General features: G+C 36.9%; 1 protein-coding gene across 9 annotated transcripts in view; it reads right to left on the bottom strand.

Annotated features, from left to right (window-relative positions):
• Positions 1–15,752, bottom strand: part of LOC141454028 (uncharacterized) — a 772,684-nt gene that overhangs the window by 723,466 nt on the left and 33,466 nt on the right. The gene's annotated exons all lie outside the window — the stretch shown is intronic.

Below are 15,752 nucleotides of genomic sequence, written 5' to 3'. Positions count from 1 at the left end.
AAAGCCACGTTCATGACCACTAGACCACTTATCGTATCGTACAGCCAGCTTTTTGAATACCATCCTCATGTAAGTCGGCCCCCCCCTGATTTGACAACCACTGGTAAAACGCTCGTTTTGGCCTAATCGTCGTCGTCGTAGCGCTGACCACCCAGATGCATCTTTTAATGCAGTTTATTGGGCGCTTGATCAGGAGGTTAATCAAATTGTTCCTTTTCTCAGCTAACATTAACGTAACCCAATTTTCAATAAAATTTGAGCGTCCGGTCTCAATTTCAGAGAGAATACTTCTTGTTATTTGAAGAAACTCATTTGATAACGTCTGTTCTCTTTCATTTTTTTCGATAACTTACTGCAACAAATCTTCTGTAATGACCAAAGGTCGCCCCAATTTGTAAGTCATCATGAACATCGTGCAGCCATCTTTAAATACTCTAAACCAGTATTAGTCAGAAGAGCCAAATATCAACAGTGATAATAATAGTCTTTATTAGAAAAAAGACTGCCTCCTGGCAACAACCATCGGGGAGTCGGTCATCTCATACATTACTTAGTTTTAATACAATAAAATACAATAAGATAGACATAAACCATTTAAGCAAAAAGTAGTACAAATTGATATCAACAGTAAAACGATTGAAAATTTTTTTGAAACCCAAATTTTTTAATCTTCAACTATATAGGCACTTAATTAAGGTTCTGCTAAACTGGCCTTTGCTGAAAACGCCCTCTACTTGATTTAGGTACATAAGTACGCTGATGTTGTCTCCTTCCAACTGTTCGATCTACCCTCGACTTATATTCTTGTTTAGTCTATCTCCATTCGTTCATCTCTCGTCTATCGACACTTCTTCAAAAAGTAGACTTGCCCAAGCCGAAAAACGACTTTTGCGCATGGGCCACAAAGTTTCAATCGCATGGTACGTGGTATTTTGTGGAAGAGCCATATTCAAAGGGCCAAAGAGCCGCAAGTGGCTAGCGAGCCGCAGATTCCGACCACTACTGTTTCATAATGTTTTCTCCATTAAACACTGATGAATTTTAGCCGCTTTCCCAACTTTAATTACTAAGAAAACGAATCACAGTGTGTATTTCACAGTCAGCGGGATTCTCAGACGTCGGAGACATTTAAAAAACTCAAAAAATAAACTTAATCACTATTGATTTTTTGCGTAATAGTGTCTGTTTTCTAACCTGACAGATCTAGGTACTCAACACGCATGCGCGAAATACCGACCAACAATATTTCAGTGGCCAAATTTTGAAAAAGGTACTACCTAAAAAACACGCCTCATATAATAGAAGAGGGAGGTATTAAAATCATCCTGATTTTCCTTCTAATACCCTTTTGAGGTCCTTTTGTCCGAGATGTTTTTTTTTACTAATTGGTCTCCCTGCGTTGATTTGTGAATGTTAATTGTATATGAAGAACCACCAGAATTTAAAAAGAAAAAAGTTACAGCGAGTTGATGTTCTATAAAGTAAAGTAAAGTAAACTAATCGCCTATTTTTTCAGGCGGGGCTTAACGTCCAACTACCATTTACTAGGTGTCGTGGACGGAGGCGAATAGCAAACATACTTTACTATTTCTTATTTAACCATTAAATAAAATCCAAGGCCAAGACCGGGAATCGAACCCAGGCCTTTCTGTTCTATATTTCGCTCTAAAACCACCAAAAAAATACCATAGTAAGAATTTGGTCTAAATTAGACAGCCAAAAGTACAAATCATACGTCCAGATATTTAAATATTACAAAAAAAAAAAACTCATACTTCGAGGGTTTTGCTGACGTAGGCGACCAGTAAACGTACTAAAACCATTAAATTCTCATAAATACCATTAAATAAAAATCCAAGGCCTAGACCGGTAGAATCAAACCCAGTAACCATAATAAATACTAAATTTGCTGGCCTCGCCACTAACCGTTCGGCTATCATGGCGCCTTCAAATAATCAATTACTTACAACTGTTTTGCAAAAGTGTTCTCATAATAAATTTTTATTTAGATCCAGCGTTTACTGCCGGTACCAAGAATAATGATCACATTTTGAACTGCCTCAGTTGGAAGCTGAATATAATAATTCTAAAGTCGATTTGGGACGAATATATTCTCATACCAGTCTAAAACTGATAGAATAAAAACGACTTAATTCATATCTAAAGAGATAAATAATTATAGTGAATCAGATAAAAATCTGTGCCAAAAATACAAATAAAAGCAAAAAAAAATGTACATTTATTTATCTAGATGGGAGGGGTTGACTTTAGGGGGGGCGAAAGAGAAACAAAGAGAAAGAAAGAAGGCGATATAGATGGCAAAAGCAAAAGGGAAATATATAATACCTTTAAGAAGAAATCGTTTATACTTTTTTGTCTAACTTTACCCATGATTCCTTTATCTCTAAACTCAATTTTATTATTCTTTTTATTCTACTTCTTCCGTCCGTGTATTTATTGTATTTTTATATTTTGTCATTTTTATATTTATCTTATAACCAACATGGGATTGTGCTTGTTTATTCGATCTTTTTTTGTTTTACGCTCTCGAGACATTTACACACTACGGGTTTAAATGTTTTTTCAAATTTTGTACATTAGGAATTTTAAAATAAAAATAAAATAAATCTTATTTGAACAATTACAAATAACTATATCTTAAAATTATCCTACGCAAATGATTGAGGCGGGATAACTACGAGGGTCGTTTGAAAAGTCCGTGCAAAAATAAAAACTACTTAATTTTTTGGGGTAAACCTTTTTTATTTTTCAACATAGTCTCCTTTTAGGCTTATACACTTCGTCCAACGCTGCTCTAGTTTGTTGATCCCTTCCGAATAATAGGATTTGTCCAAGTCTGGAAAATAGCCATTCGTTTCTGCAATCACCTCCTCGTTTGAATAAAATCTTTTTCCCGCCAGCCATTTCTTCATATTGGGGAACAAATAGTAGTCCGAGGGAGCCAAGTCTGGAGAATAGGGGGGATGTGAAACGAGTTGGAACCCTATTTCCATTAATTTTTCGTCCAAAACTGCTGAGGTGTGAGCTGGTGCGTTGTCGTGATGGAAAAGAACTTTTTTGTGAGCCAATCGTGGGCGTTTTTCTTGCAGCTCGGTTTTCAAACGGTCCAATAACGATGAATAATATGCACCTGTAATAGTTTTACCCTTTTCCAGATAGTCGATGAGGATTATTCCTTGCAAATCCCAAAAGACAGTCGCCATAATCTTTCCGGCCGAAGGAACGGTCTTCGCCTTTTTTGGCGCAGATTCCCCCTTGGTAACCAATTGTTTAGATTGTTCTTTGGTCTCAGGAGTGTAGTGATGTATCCATGTTTCATCCACAGTGACGAAACGACGCTTAAAGTCCTGCGGATTCTTCTGGAACAGCTGCAAACCGTCCTTGCAACACTTCACACGATTTCGTTTTTGGTCAAGCGTGAGCGATCGCGGCACCCATCTTGCGGATAGCTTTGTCATGTCCAAATGTTGATGCAAAATATTATGTACCCGTTCCTTCACGCACCTTCACTCTTCTGTCATCCATCACCATATCATGGATTTTATCAATGATTTCTGGAGTAGTAACCTCAACAGGGCGTCCAGAACGTTCAGCGTCACTTGTGCCCATATGGCCACTCCGAAAATTTTGAAACCACTTATAAACTGTTCTAATCGAAGGTGCAGAGTCACCATAATGTTTATCAAGCTTCTCTTTAGTCTCCTCAGGCGTTTTGCCTTTCATAAAGTAGTGTTTAATCAACACACGAAATTCTTTTTCGTCCATTTTTTGAAAATCACTCGACTTCCTCGATTCAATCGAATGCCAAACACAAAGAAATAGACCGATCTGGCTGAAACTTGGTGTGTGTTCTTCCAAGAGATGCTACTAACTAAACATAACCTCGATACGCGCCAGTGGTGCTATCTCTCTGACTTTGCACGGACTTTTCAAACGACCCTCGTAAATATTGTATACAAATTTCTTTTTTACACCGACTTTTCGATAAATTTATAACCTTCTTTAAGGTATTATAAGATTTGTAAAGTTTAATGTTGAGCTATATCATCATAAATGTTGACTGTTATAGCTCAACATTAAACTTCATAAATTTTATAATAAATATCTTGAAGAAAGTAATAAATTTACCAAAACGTCACTGGTGGACAAAAGAATAATTTGTTTACAATATTTACTGACCGCATCTCAATTATTTCCCTGGGATAATCTAATAACAACGGTCGAAAACCAAAACCATATCTCGTAATAATTAACGCTATACAGGGCGTATACGGAGGAGTGGTCGAAACTTCTGGAGGTGATTCAGCAGCTCAAATGCAACCAAAAATATTCTATTCACTTTGGCCCGATTCTCTATAGAGTCGAAGATATTTGCAATTTTAACTTTTCCGTTGATATTCGGCGTTTTTCACCATAAAAACGGCCGTAACTTTTCTATCCTTCGTCCTACAACAAATCTGCTTATTCCCAACGAAAGAGCATTCAATTTCCTATAAATCTGCTTAACTCAGAGTCTCAAAACGTTTCTTATAAACAATGAAATTTTTAGTTTAATGTCTAAAAAATTCGTTCTCGATTGATTTTTGTTAAAATTTTCAACTGCATTTTTTTGCAATGATTAATGAATCAAGGAATCACATAATTTCAGAAAAAGTTGCGCATTTATTGGTGGTAATATGGACTTCTTAGTTTTTGACTTACCTATCCCAAAAATTCCAAAAAATTGTATTGCTTTCTCTGGTAATTATTAGCTTTATACATTGGTCTTGCACTATTGTCTTCAAATTCACTCTCCTCCAACCACCAGATTCAATTTTATGGAAAAAGTGAGAGTGGTGCCTCTGACGAGGTGCGGGTAATATGGAACACCTTAGTATTTTCATTGCAAGTCGCCGTAGAGTGGTTTTTGGTACAATGAATATTTTTGCAGCTTCCTTTTTTATCCCCATTTTAGATTCTTTTTCTGTTTTTTCGCCAGAAAAATAAGTGATTTGCTTGTGATGCTTGCAATATGCAATATATTTTCTACTGCGAGTGTAGAACAGGGTTCCATATTGCAAGCAACGCTATCATGGATTTGATATGTCACCAAAAATGATTGGGAGACATAAGAACTGATTCCCCAATGAAAATCGCTGCGATACTCGCCTTTGAACCAATATATAGTGTGAATAGCTACCACTATTTTGATAACAAAACAAAAATAACAGTTTGAACTTGCCTTCTTGAAGTTTTCGAGAATCGATAAAAACAAAATTGAAAATTTCAAGATGCACATACTTCAACAACTGAAGCAACCACCTGCTTCAGCACACTACCGTTATCTAGCTACAGTTTGGAGCCAGATACTGTTAACACAAGATCACTTCATGTCAAAATATTATTGGGTTCCATAAATACCAGTAGGTTGCCACATTATCACCACTTCCTCTAGAGAATCAGTTTTAAAGCGAAAAGATAAACATAACGTTCAATTGAATCCCTTAGAAATTGTCTGAAAAGTTACATTAAACGAGAAAAAAAAAGAAGTATATTCAGAAATGTTTGTATCTATTTTGTTCATTTTAGCGATATCGATTGAGATCTGTTGAGCATTAAAATATCGCAGGCGATTTCTCTCCAAAATAAACATTTTTAAGGAAATTTTAGCAAAGGCGGCCAAAATCTAATGTTACTATTTCCAGTCTACCTTTGTAATTACACAAAGTCAAATTATATTCCTTACGATAATCGATCTTCTAATTCAATTAAGCGTTCTATCGACTTCAAAACTATTTTTTTGATTATTTTCTTTTTGTGGACAATGAGGACATTTTTATTAGTTACTACAGCTGTGCGCTTTTTAAAAAAATAAATAAATAAAGTCCTATAACTGCTCAATTGACAAACTTTCTGCATCAGTGTAATAATGTATCAATTATTCCTTCAAAATAAGGCCCATTCTCTCTAGTGAGCAAAAAGTTTCTTATTCTCTAGGGGCAAAAAGTAATTTCTGAGCTGTCAATTTTAATTAGTGAAAATGCTCTGTTTAAATAAAATCATTCAAGTTCTAAGTTGAATTACTAGGGTATAAACGATTGAATTAGATTATTTTGTCCTAACTTTTTAATATAATATGAAGCTCTAATCAATTAAGTGCAGTTGCAGCAAATATTATATCGTCTTGCTTTTGAATTATGAAGCTGTAACTTTACTATTTATTAGGGAAGCGCTTTCTTTAATCTTCTACATTATTACTCTCTCGCTTTACAGCATTCTCTGGTGATGGAACTTCTTATCCAGGAGAGGAGAGCGGAGGTAAGAGAAAGTTAGGTATAGCTAGCTACTTCATGGAGCCAACTCATCCCATTCCTCTGGTGCCTTAAATTAAAGAAAAAGAGGATTGTAAGTTAGGGTATATTCCTCTCCAGCACCTGGTAAACTGCACAGGCTCTCCAGGGACACCCTAATCCCCTAAAAAAGTCGGCTATTAAAAGTGCAACACACTGCATCCCAACCCATAGAGATGCTCCTAGCACGTTTCCTCCCAATTAAGGGAATCAAGCCTGCAAAGTACTCCTATGAAAGAGAGAGCAACAGTCCGTCAGAAATTAACTGCTCATTTTGCCAATGAATTCTTCCCCGGTACGCCATCTTAAGTTATTCCTAAGCTCTGTAACATTTATTTTCAATATTTTTGTAATTGACATGGTCTAGACTGAAAAGACAAGAAACTAACCAATGCGATTGAAACTAACCAATTTGACTTTTTTCTCTTCCCAAAGTTGAAAAAACACCTCAAGGGAACTCATTTTGGGACAGTCGAAAACATTCAAACGGCTGTAACCGACCAGCGGAAGGCTATTCCAGTATCGGAGTTCGAGCACTGCTATGAGGAGTGGTAGAAACGTCTCCAGCGCTGTGTGGCTTCAGTAGGAAGTTATTTTGAAGGTGGCAATATAGAATTGTAATTCTTTTTGAATAAAAAAATTTTAAAATGTCAGTCTCATTACTTAATTTACAGACCTCGATTACCTACTGCTACTTGGACCTATTTGGTAATATCTGGGCCTCCAGATATTACAGTCAAAAATACTTCGAAAACTTCTTAACGCTCCGTTCTATGTATCTAACCTCCACCATCCATAATAACCTCAAAATCTCTTTCATTAAAGATCTTACAAAAACTCGTTTCTTCAAATTTCATAGCTCTACAGCAGCTCATCCTAATCCTCTCATAGAACACCTATCTTCCTCCACATTACCAGGTAATCCTCTAAGGAAATTGAAGAGAAGATGGCCCCACTATCTACTCCCATCATAAGAGCAGTATAGCAGGAGCACGTTAATGGTTGCCTTCTCCTATCTTCATTTACGACATTCTTATATTATATCACATTTGATTGTTGCAACAAACGTTGCAGTCGCAAATTTCAATAAAAAATAACAAAAAATTCATTTTTAAAGCGAGAAGGCGAGACTCAACAAGACCATTGCTCTTCAGCAAATGCAGTCCTGTCTGGGTGGGCTTTCCTGGATATTGCTCAAGCATTTGGACAGGTTCAGGTACCACAGCTAGTTGCAGAAACTCGAGGGAGTCCTTCCATTAACATTCTATTCGATCAGCAAATCATATCTTTCAGAACGTTTCTTCTAATTTGCTCTGGTTTATCTAAATCCTCAATTTTGTCAAATCGGGTAAGGTTACTGAAAGGTTTCCCTTCTTTTTGACAGAAGACGTGCTTAAAGTATCCCTATTACATTTCTAAGACTAACAATCATGCACTAAACATTTTCGTGACCCACTGTCACTACTCCTTCATCGTAAAAACAACTTGCTCAATATTTAAACCTGTGTTCTAAAGTAATTTTAGAAAACATGATTTCTTCTAGTTAAAATAAATACGAGGCTCTTTCGAAAAGTCCGTGCAAAGTCAGAGAGATAGCACCACTGGCGCGTATCGAGGTATGTTTAGTTAGTAGCATCTCTTGGAAGAACACACACCAAGTTTCAGCCAGATCGGTCTATTTCTTTGTGTTTGGCATTCGTTTGAATCGAGGAAGTCGAGTGATTTTCAAAAAATGGACGAAAAAGAATTTCGTGTGTTGATTAAACACTACTTTATGAAAGGCAAAACGCCTCAGGAGTCTAAAGAGAAGTTTGATAAACATTATGGTGACTCTACACCTTCGATTAGAACAGTTTATAAGTGGTTTCAAAATTTTCGGTGTGGCCATATGGGCACAAGTGACGCTGAACGTTCTGGACGCCCTGTTGAGGTTACTACTCCAGAAATCATTGATAAAATCCATGATATGGTGATGGATGACAGAAGAGTGAAGGTGCGTGAAGGAACGGGTACATAATATTTTGCATCAACATTTGGACATGACAAAGCTATCCGCAAGATGGGTGCCGCGATTGCTCACGCTTCACCAAAAACGAAATCGTGTGAAGTGTTGCAAGGACGGTTTGCAACTGTTCCAGAAGAATCCGCACGACTTTAAGCGTCGTTTCGTCACTGTGGATGAAACATGGATACATCACTACACTCCTGAGACCAAAGAACAATCTAAACAATGGGTTACCAAGGGGGAATCTGCGCCAAAAAAGGCGAAGACCGTTCCTTCGGCCGGAAAGATTATGGCGACTGTCTTTTGGGATTCGCAAGGAATAATCCTCATCGACTATCTGGAAAAGGGTAAAACTATTACAGGTGCATATTATTCATCGTTATTGGACCGTTTGAAAACCGAGCTGCAAGAAAAACGCCCACGATTGGCTCACAAAAAAAGTCCTCTCCCTCGGACTACTATTTGTTCCCCAATATGAAGAAATGGCTGGCGGGAAAAAGATTTTATTCAAACGAGGTGGTGATTGCAGAAACGAATGGCTATTTTTCAGACTTGGACAAATCCTATTATTCGGAAGGGATCAACAAACTATAGCAGCGTTGGACGAAGTGTGTAAGCCTAAAAGGAGACTATGTTGAAAAATAAACAAGGTTTACCCCAAAAAATTAAGTAGTTTTTATTTTTGCACGGACTTTTCAAACGACCCTCGTAGTGTGTCTGTTGCTTAATTACAACTTTACCCTAATTTATGTCAGTTCATAATCTACAAGTAATTACTAACTTATTTACAAGTCGGCACTCCATTTTCGAAGTAAAACATTTTTTTAAAGCAAAAATGGAGATTTATGAAGGGTCTGTGAATGGCCGATTGCGTGTATTTTTTTCATTTTATTATTGTTATTATTATTTCAACTGGAGCAGTTTTCAGCGGTTATTCATAACAGCAATAAATTATTACCATCTTTATAGCCACATAAAGCTTATTATCAGTTGATTTTATTATCCAAAAAAAATTATAGGCCATAAAAATCATTTACAGCGGCTTAATGCACATTTATATTGGCATAAAATTTTCATAAGATTATAAAAGAAGTGAAATAAAATGTTAAAGGAAAAGAAAATGCAAAAAAGAAAAGTTTCTTTCTAGAAGAAAAGTGAAGTACGAGTACTAACAATAAATTTTAATGAATTCCATTATTACAAGGGAAAACCCAGCTTTTCACGTCACAGCCCTTCACAATCATCGGGGTTAGCGCATCCTACTTTAACCCTAGCACCCGAAAAGCTTGCACCCTCTTTTTGATCCAGTCTCCAGATCCAGGAGTTGGACGAGTTTACGTTTTTAGTCTCCTCTTACTAATAAACTACATCTTCCGCACTTTCCCTAAATTTAGTAACTTAACGGGAAAAAAAAAATCTTTCCCGGAGGTTATTATAATAAATTGAAAATCGACTGTGGGGGGAAGAGTAAATGCTTTTGAAGTTTTTAAGATAACACAAAGGAAAGAATAATTAAAACAGACGTCCCTTATCAACAAAGCGCTACCACCATCTCAGGCAAAGAAAAAGAAAAAGGTTACTTCAAAAAAGGATACTGAAGGATTCACACAAAAAATTAAACAGAGAGAGGAGAGACAAAAATTAACAAAAGCAATGCCCACTTTGTTTCTAGCCCACAATACTCCTTCTAGCAAACAGCACAAAAAAAAATAATAATAATGAAAAATAAGGAGGTTAACAATAGAAAATTCATAACGTTTTCACGGCCAGGTTAGTAGGGCCAGTCTGGTTATGGTAACACCGCCAGAGTACGCGTACAAAGTGAGCCAAGGTAATTTACATTAAATAATTCAATCTACAGGATTTTTTTTTCTTTTTTTTTAGAGAGAGACAGAGAGAGATCCTCCATTTTGGTTATGCTGCAACTAAAACGGAAAATGAAGACCATTTTTTTTGTTTCACTTTTTTTTTAAATGAATAATTGAAAATATTTGAGCGAAAATTAGCCCTTTATGGCACGCCCACTTTTGCTACTCAGTAGTAGAGTTAGGCGTTTAGAACATTAGCGATTAAAGTCCACTTAGTGGAGTTGACTCCCTCGTACAAAAGCTTCTATAATATAAAAAAGAAAAAACTTCTTTTGCCTGTTAGAAAAGCCTCCATTTTTACAGTTCCTTTAATAAATTAAGAAAAAAAACAAAAATCTAATGGGTAAGTAAACCATATGACGTGCTTTGCCAATTTTTAAAATATTTAATTACAAATAATTATTAGATTTTTGCTGGGGCGGGTGTTGGTCTAGTGGTCAAGAAAGTGGCTTTGTGTGTAGGAGGTCGCCAGTTCGAATCCCCGCGTATGACTACTTTTTATTTGTTAGAAAAAAATTGTTTATAGTAAATTGTGAGTTCCTGTCCCCGTCCTCGATACCTGATTGGTATTTGGACGTTAAGCCCCACCTGAGAAAAAATGGGCGATTACTTTACTTTATGTAAGACGGTTTTCAAAAACAGATTTTATTATTCTGTAAAGAATAATTAAATTACTAGCTATATTTCACCGTCGTTAAACACTATGAAAAACTGTAATGTAAACACTCTAAAATGACGCTAAACCTTCCTAGACAATAACCTAACCTTCAGGCTGTGTGGCGTTGTCGGCAGCCCTCTCTGATGGCACTTTTACATTTATTAAATTCTTGTTTTAACTCTTTTAATATAGAACTTTGGGGCTTCAAAAAAAAAAAAAAAAAAACAATCCTTCCAATTAAAAAACGCTCCGTCGAATCTTTGTTTCTAACTCTACCTTGCACCGAGATCTCCTTTGTTTCCCAATGCTTCTGCAGCTACAAGATGCCGTTACGCTAAGTTCTACGAAGGTCGTTTGAAAAGTCCGTGCAAATATAAAAACTACTTATTTTTGGGGGGTAAACCTTTTTTATTTTTCAACATAGTCTCCTTTTAGGCTTATACACTTCATCCAACGCTGCTCTAGTTTGTTGATCCCTTCCGAATAATAGGATTTGTCCAAGTCTGAAAAATAGCCATTCGTTTCTGCAATCACCTCCTCGTTTGAATAAAATCTTTTTCCCGCCAGCCATTTCTTCATATTGGGGAACAAATAGTAGTCCGAGGGAGCCAAGTCTGGAGAATAGGGGGGATGTGAAACGAGTTGGAACCCTATTTCCATTAATTTTGCGACCACAACTGCTGAGGTGTGAGCTGGTGCGTTGTCGTGATGGAAAAGGACTTTTTTTGTGGGCCAATCGTGGGCGTTTTTCTTGCAGCTCGGTTTTCAAACGGTCCAATAACGATGAATAATATGCACATGTAATAGTTTTACCCTTTTCCAGATAGTCGATGAGGATTATTCCTTGCGAATCCCAAAAGACAGTCGCCATAATCTTTCCGGCCGAAGGAACGGTCTTCGCCATTTTTGGCGCAGATTCCCCCTTGGTAACCCATTGTTTAGATTGTTCTTTGGTCTCAGGAGTGCAGTGATGTATCCATGTTTCATCCACAGTGACGAAACGACGCTTAAAGTCCTGCGGATTCTTCTGGAACAGCTGCAAACCGTCCTTGCAACACTTCACACGATTTCGTTTTTGGTCAAGCGTGGGCAATCGCGGCACCCATCTTGCGGATAGCTTTGTCATGTCCAAATGTTGATGCAAAATATTAGGTACCCGTTCATTCGAGATGCCCACAGCACTAGCAATCTCACTCTTCTGTCATCCATCACCATATCATGGATTTTATCAATGATTTCTGGAGTAGTAACCTCAACAGGGCGTCCAGAACGTTCAGCGTCACTTGTGCCCATATGGCCACTCCGAAAATTTTGAAACCACTTATAAACTGTTCTAATCAAAGGTGCAGAGTCACCATAATGTTTATCAAGCTTCTCTTTAGTCTCCTCAGGCGTTTTGCCTTTCATAAAGTAGTGTTTAATCAACACACGAAATTCTTTTTCGTCCATTTTTTGAAAATCACTCGACTTCCTCGATTCAAACGAATGCCAAACACAAAGAAATAGACCGATCTGGCTGAAACTTGGTGTGTGTTCTTCCAAGAGATGCTACTAACTAAACATAACCTCGATACGCGCCAGTTGTGCTATCTCTCTGACTTTGCACGGATTTTTCAAACGACCCTCGTACGTCTCAGTTTCCTCACATCCTAACCGTTTAGTTTCCTGCCATTACCAGTAAATCCTCGCAAGACTTGGTTAAAGCGCCGCCAGTGGCCACGTGATCTTCTTAATGAATTAAGTGCAAGTGCACAATAATGAAATCCTCTTCTTTGGGAGTTTCACCACTGGGTGAATTCTCCACACATGCTGCAAACGAATTTATATGCATCATATTGTATCACTTCTTCAGGAAATATACTGCAATTATGTTTTTTTATTTAATTTACAACCGCCTGTTGGCAACAAGTAAATATGATTGTATAAAATATTTAAACAAAACAAATTGAAAGAACTGAATGAGGGCCATTCAACAATAACCACCAGGAGTTAGCCAGCACAGGGCACCAATGAAGTGAATTCAAAGGATATTCTTTCCTATTAGGTGACCGCGAGGCCATCGACGTTTCAGTCATCGGGAAGGATTTCAGAAAACTATAGTTTGGGACAGATAGTTGTATGAGCAGGAATGAAATGTTGGGACAGTTCAGAATGAAATTCGGCGCAACGGGATTTGGTTATGTCGAGGACAAAAGGGATTTTTAGGACTGTGTGGATAGTTGATTGCTAGCGTAGAAAGGTGCGTTAACGATAGTGCATAGGATTTTTGATTGGAAGGATTCGATGCGCCTAGCTATGGAACCTAAACTGAGAAATAAATTTCAATATTCTACAATTTTTTGCTTTTTAGTTATTCTATCTGACCAAAGACCATTTTTTTGGACTCTAGGCTGCTCAAAATAGTATTTAAGGTGGAAATATCAAATAATTTTTGGCACGATCTGAATACTTTTCTTATCTATAGTTATAATAAATAGTGCCACAATTAGACCAACTAGATGGCTGTGGCGAAGTCTTTCTGCTCAGCCCATTGGAATTTATCTAATTATTTCTATCTAAACAAAAGTTTTGAATTACTCGTAGAAGATGGTGTAAGAAAAAGTAGTGTGAGTTTTTTGGATTTTTGTTTATTTCCTGTACGTGGATAACGTAGTGGGGAAGCCTGAGCATGTTGTAAAACAAGGTAATCATAGTTAGCAGTTTGTACTAATTTATTGTTGACGGCTTGTTAACACAATGAGTCTATTCTCACATATTTATACGATTCTAACATGGCGATCTGTTTCCTTCCTGCACCATATTAAGTATACAACACCTCTGTATTAAATATGCAGTATTAAATCCCCTTACATATATGTATATTAGATGGAAATCTCAGCTTGATTATGTTGTGAGTGTCACTAGAGGAAATATTAAATAAATTTTAATGTAGATTATCATTACATTTGAATACAACTCAACTTAACATTTCTAGGCTGTCTACCTATTAATATAAATTTAATATTATTCGCAGCTAATGCCTTCAAAAGTAGATGCGATACAACAGTAAGTAAAGTAAGTAACTAAAGTAAACGCCTATTTTTTCAGGCGGTGTTTAACGTCCAACTATCCCTTTAGGTATGTGAACCGGGGTGGATACTTTACTGGAAACATTTTTTTTTCTAACAAATAAAAAAGTAGCCATACGCTGGATTCGAACTGGCGATCTCCCACACATAAAGCCACTCTCTTAACCTCTAGACCAGTGGTTCCCAACGGGGGCGCTGAAGAGAATCTGGGGGGGACGTTTTTGGTCAAAGGCAAATTTAGGGGGGCGTTGAGGACTAGCCGACGCCCCGCTAGGGAACAGAAGGAGCCAAAGCATAAGATGTGCGTAAGTCATGACAAGATTGCCAGCATTTGGGAAGCACTTAAAGAAGGTTTTACAAAATAGATTTCTGGATGTCCTCAACATGATCATTCCAGATTGGGTCCTAGAACCTTCCTCAAACCTAACAAACAGCAGAATTATCATTGCAGGAGGAGTTGATAGAACTGTCAACAAACGAAGAGTAAAAAATTTAAATTAAAAACTGGATATCAAGAATTTTGGCTTCAAAGGCAAAGTCCAGTATTATATCCGGCGGTCTGGGCTACAATCAGAAAGTTTTTTATTGCATTTCCATCGTCATATTTAGCCGAAAGAGGATTTAGCGTAGTCTTCAATCTACTCGCAAACAAAAGAATCAGATTGTCAGTAGTGGAAAGCGGCGACTTAAGATTGCAGATGACAAAAATGCCACCAAATATCGAAAAATTAGTGTCATTACACCAGACTCAGCCCTTTCACTAATAATATTATATCTATTTTTTTAGTAATATATATTTCTTAATCAAGTTTTGAACAATACACCAATATTGTTAATATATTCTAATAATTTTTTTTTTTGCGTTTATTTATGCTACAATCAGCGTGTTAGCACTATAAGTAACAGTGAGAACCAAGTAACAAATGAGAAGTTACTCCAGTGGTAACACTCCCAAACATTATATGGTTAGTCACTTTCTTCACTTGAGAGGAGATCACGAGGCCCACTGTCTTTTAAGACGTCTTGTCGGGGTTGTCAGGAAGAGTTCTTGAAGAAAGATTTTGAGCTAGAGGATTTATATGAGATTGCAGGCTGAAGTGGAGTTTTCTGTATCGTGATTTCAGCGACTTGGGTGATAAAATGAATCTAATAAAATCATTTTCAAAATCTTTCTTGCTTCTCACCCAAGACCTGAGCGCTATGGAATCATTCTTTGAAAAAGTTGACTATGACCCAATAAAGTTTGGAAGCTATGGATTTCAGTTAGATTATTGTTTTCAAGAAGGGGAGTTGGTAAGTATATTTTTTTCTGAAAAGGGGGCGGTAAGTATTTTTCTTTTGGTGAGTACCAAAAAAGGTTGGGAATCACTGCACTAGACCAATACTTGCTTTAGTTGTCATGCAATTTTTGGAATTAAATTAGCTTAAAACTTTGTATTTGTTCTATAAATAAAAATAAAAAGATACAGTCGAGCCTCCCATAAAGGGCACTCTCACTAGCAACCACCTCCATTTACGGGCAGTTTTTGGATTTCCCCGTTTTACCCCTATACACTTTCTATATAAAAGAACGTCCTTGTAACGGACACTCTCATAACGACCGCTGGCATTGATTTTGGGGAACGGATTAAATGTTTCACCTCCCACCAACGACCACCTAATTATTAAATGCTCGTTTGACGCGGTGATAAAAAGAATTATCCCCTCTCAAGTTTTTCTTTTTTTTCTGGTTTTTCCTAAAGTTTCCTATATAAGCTCCATACCATTTTAATCATTTTTCAATATTACTTTGGACGAACAATA

The sequence above is a fragment of the Rhodnius prolixus genome, unplaced genomic scaffold, assembly GCF_049639745.1.
Source record: "Rhodnius prolixus isolate KJV_2025 unplaced genomic scaffold, Rpr scaffold_9, whole genome shotgun sequence".
In the NCBI taxonomy this organism is placed as follows: domain Eukaryota; kingdom Metazoa; phylum Arthropoda; class Insecta; order Hemiptera; family Reduviidae; genus Rhodnius; species Rhodnius prolixus.
This window is presented reverse-complemented; position numbering and strand designations above follow the sequence as displayed.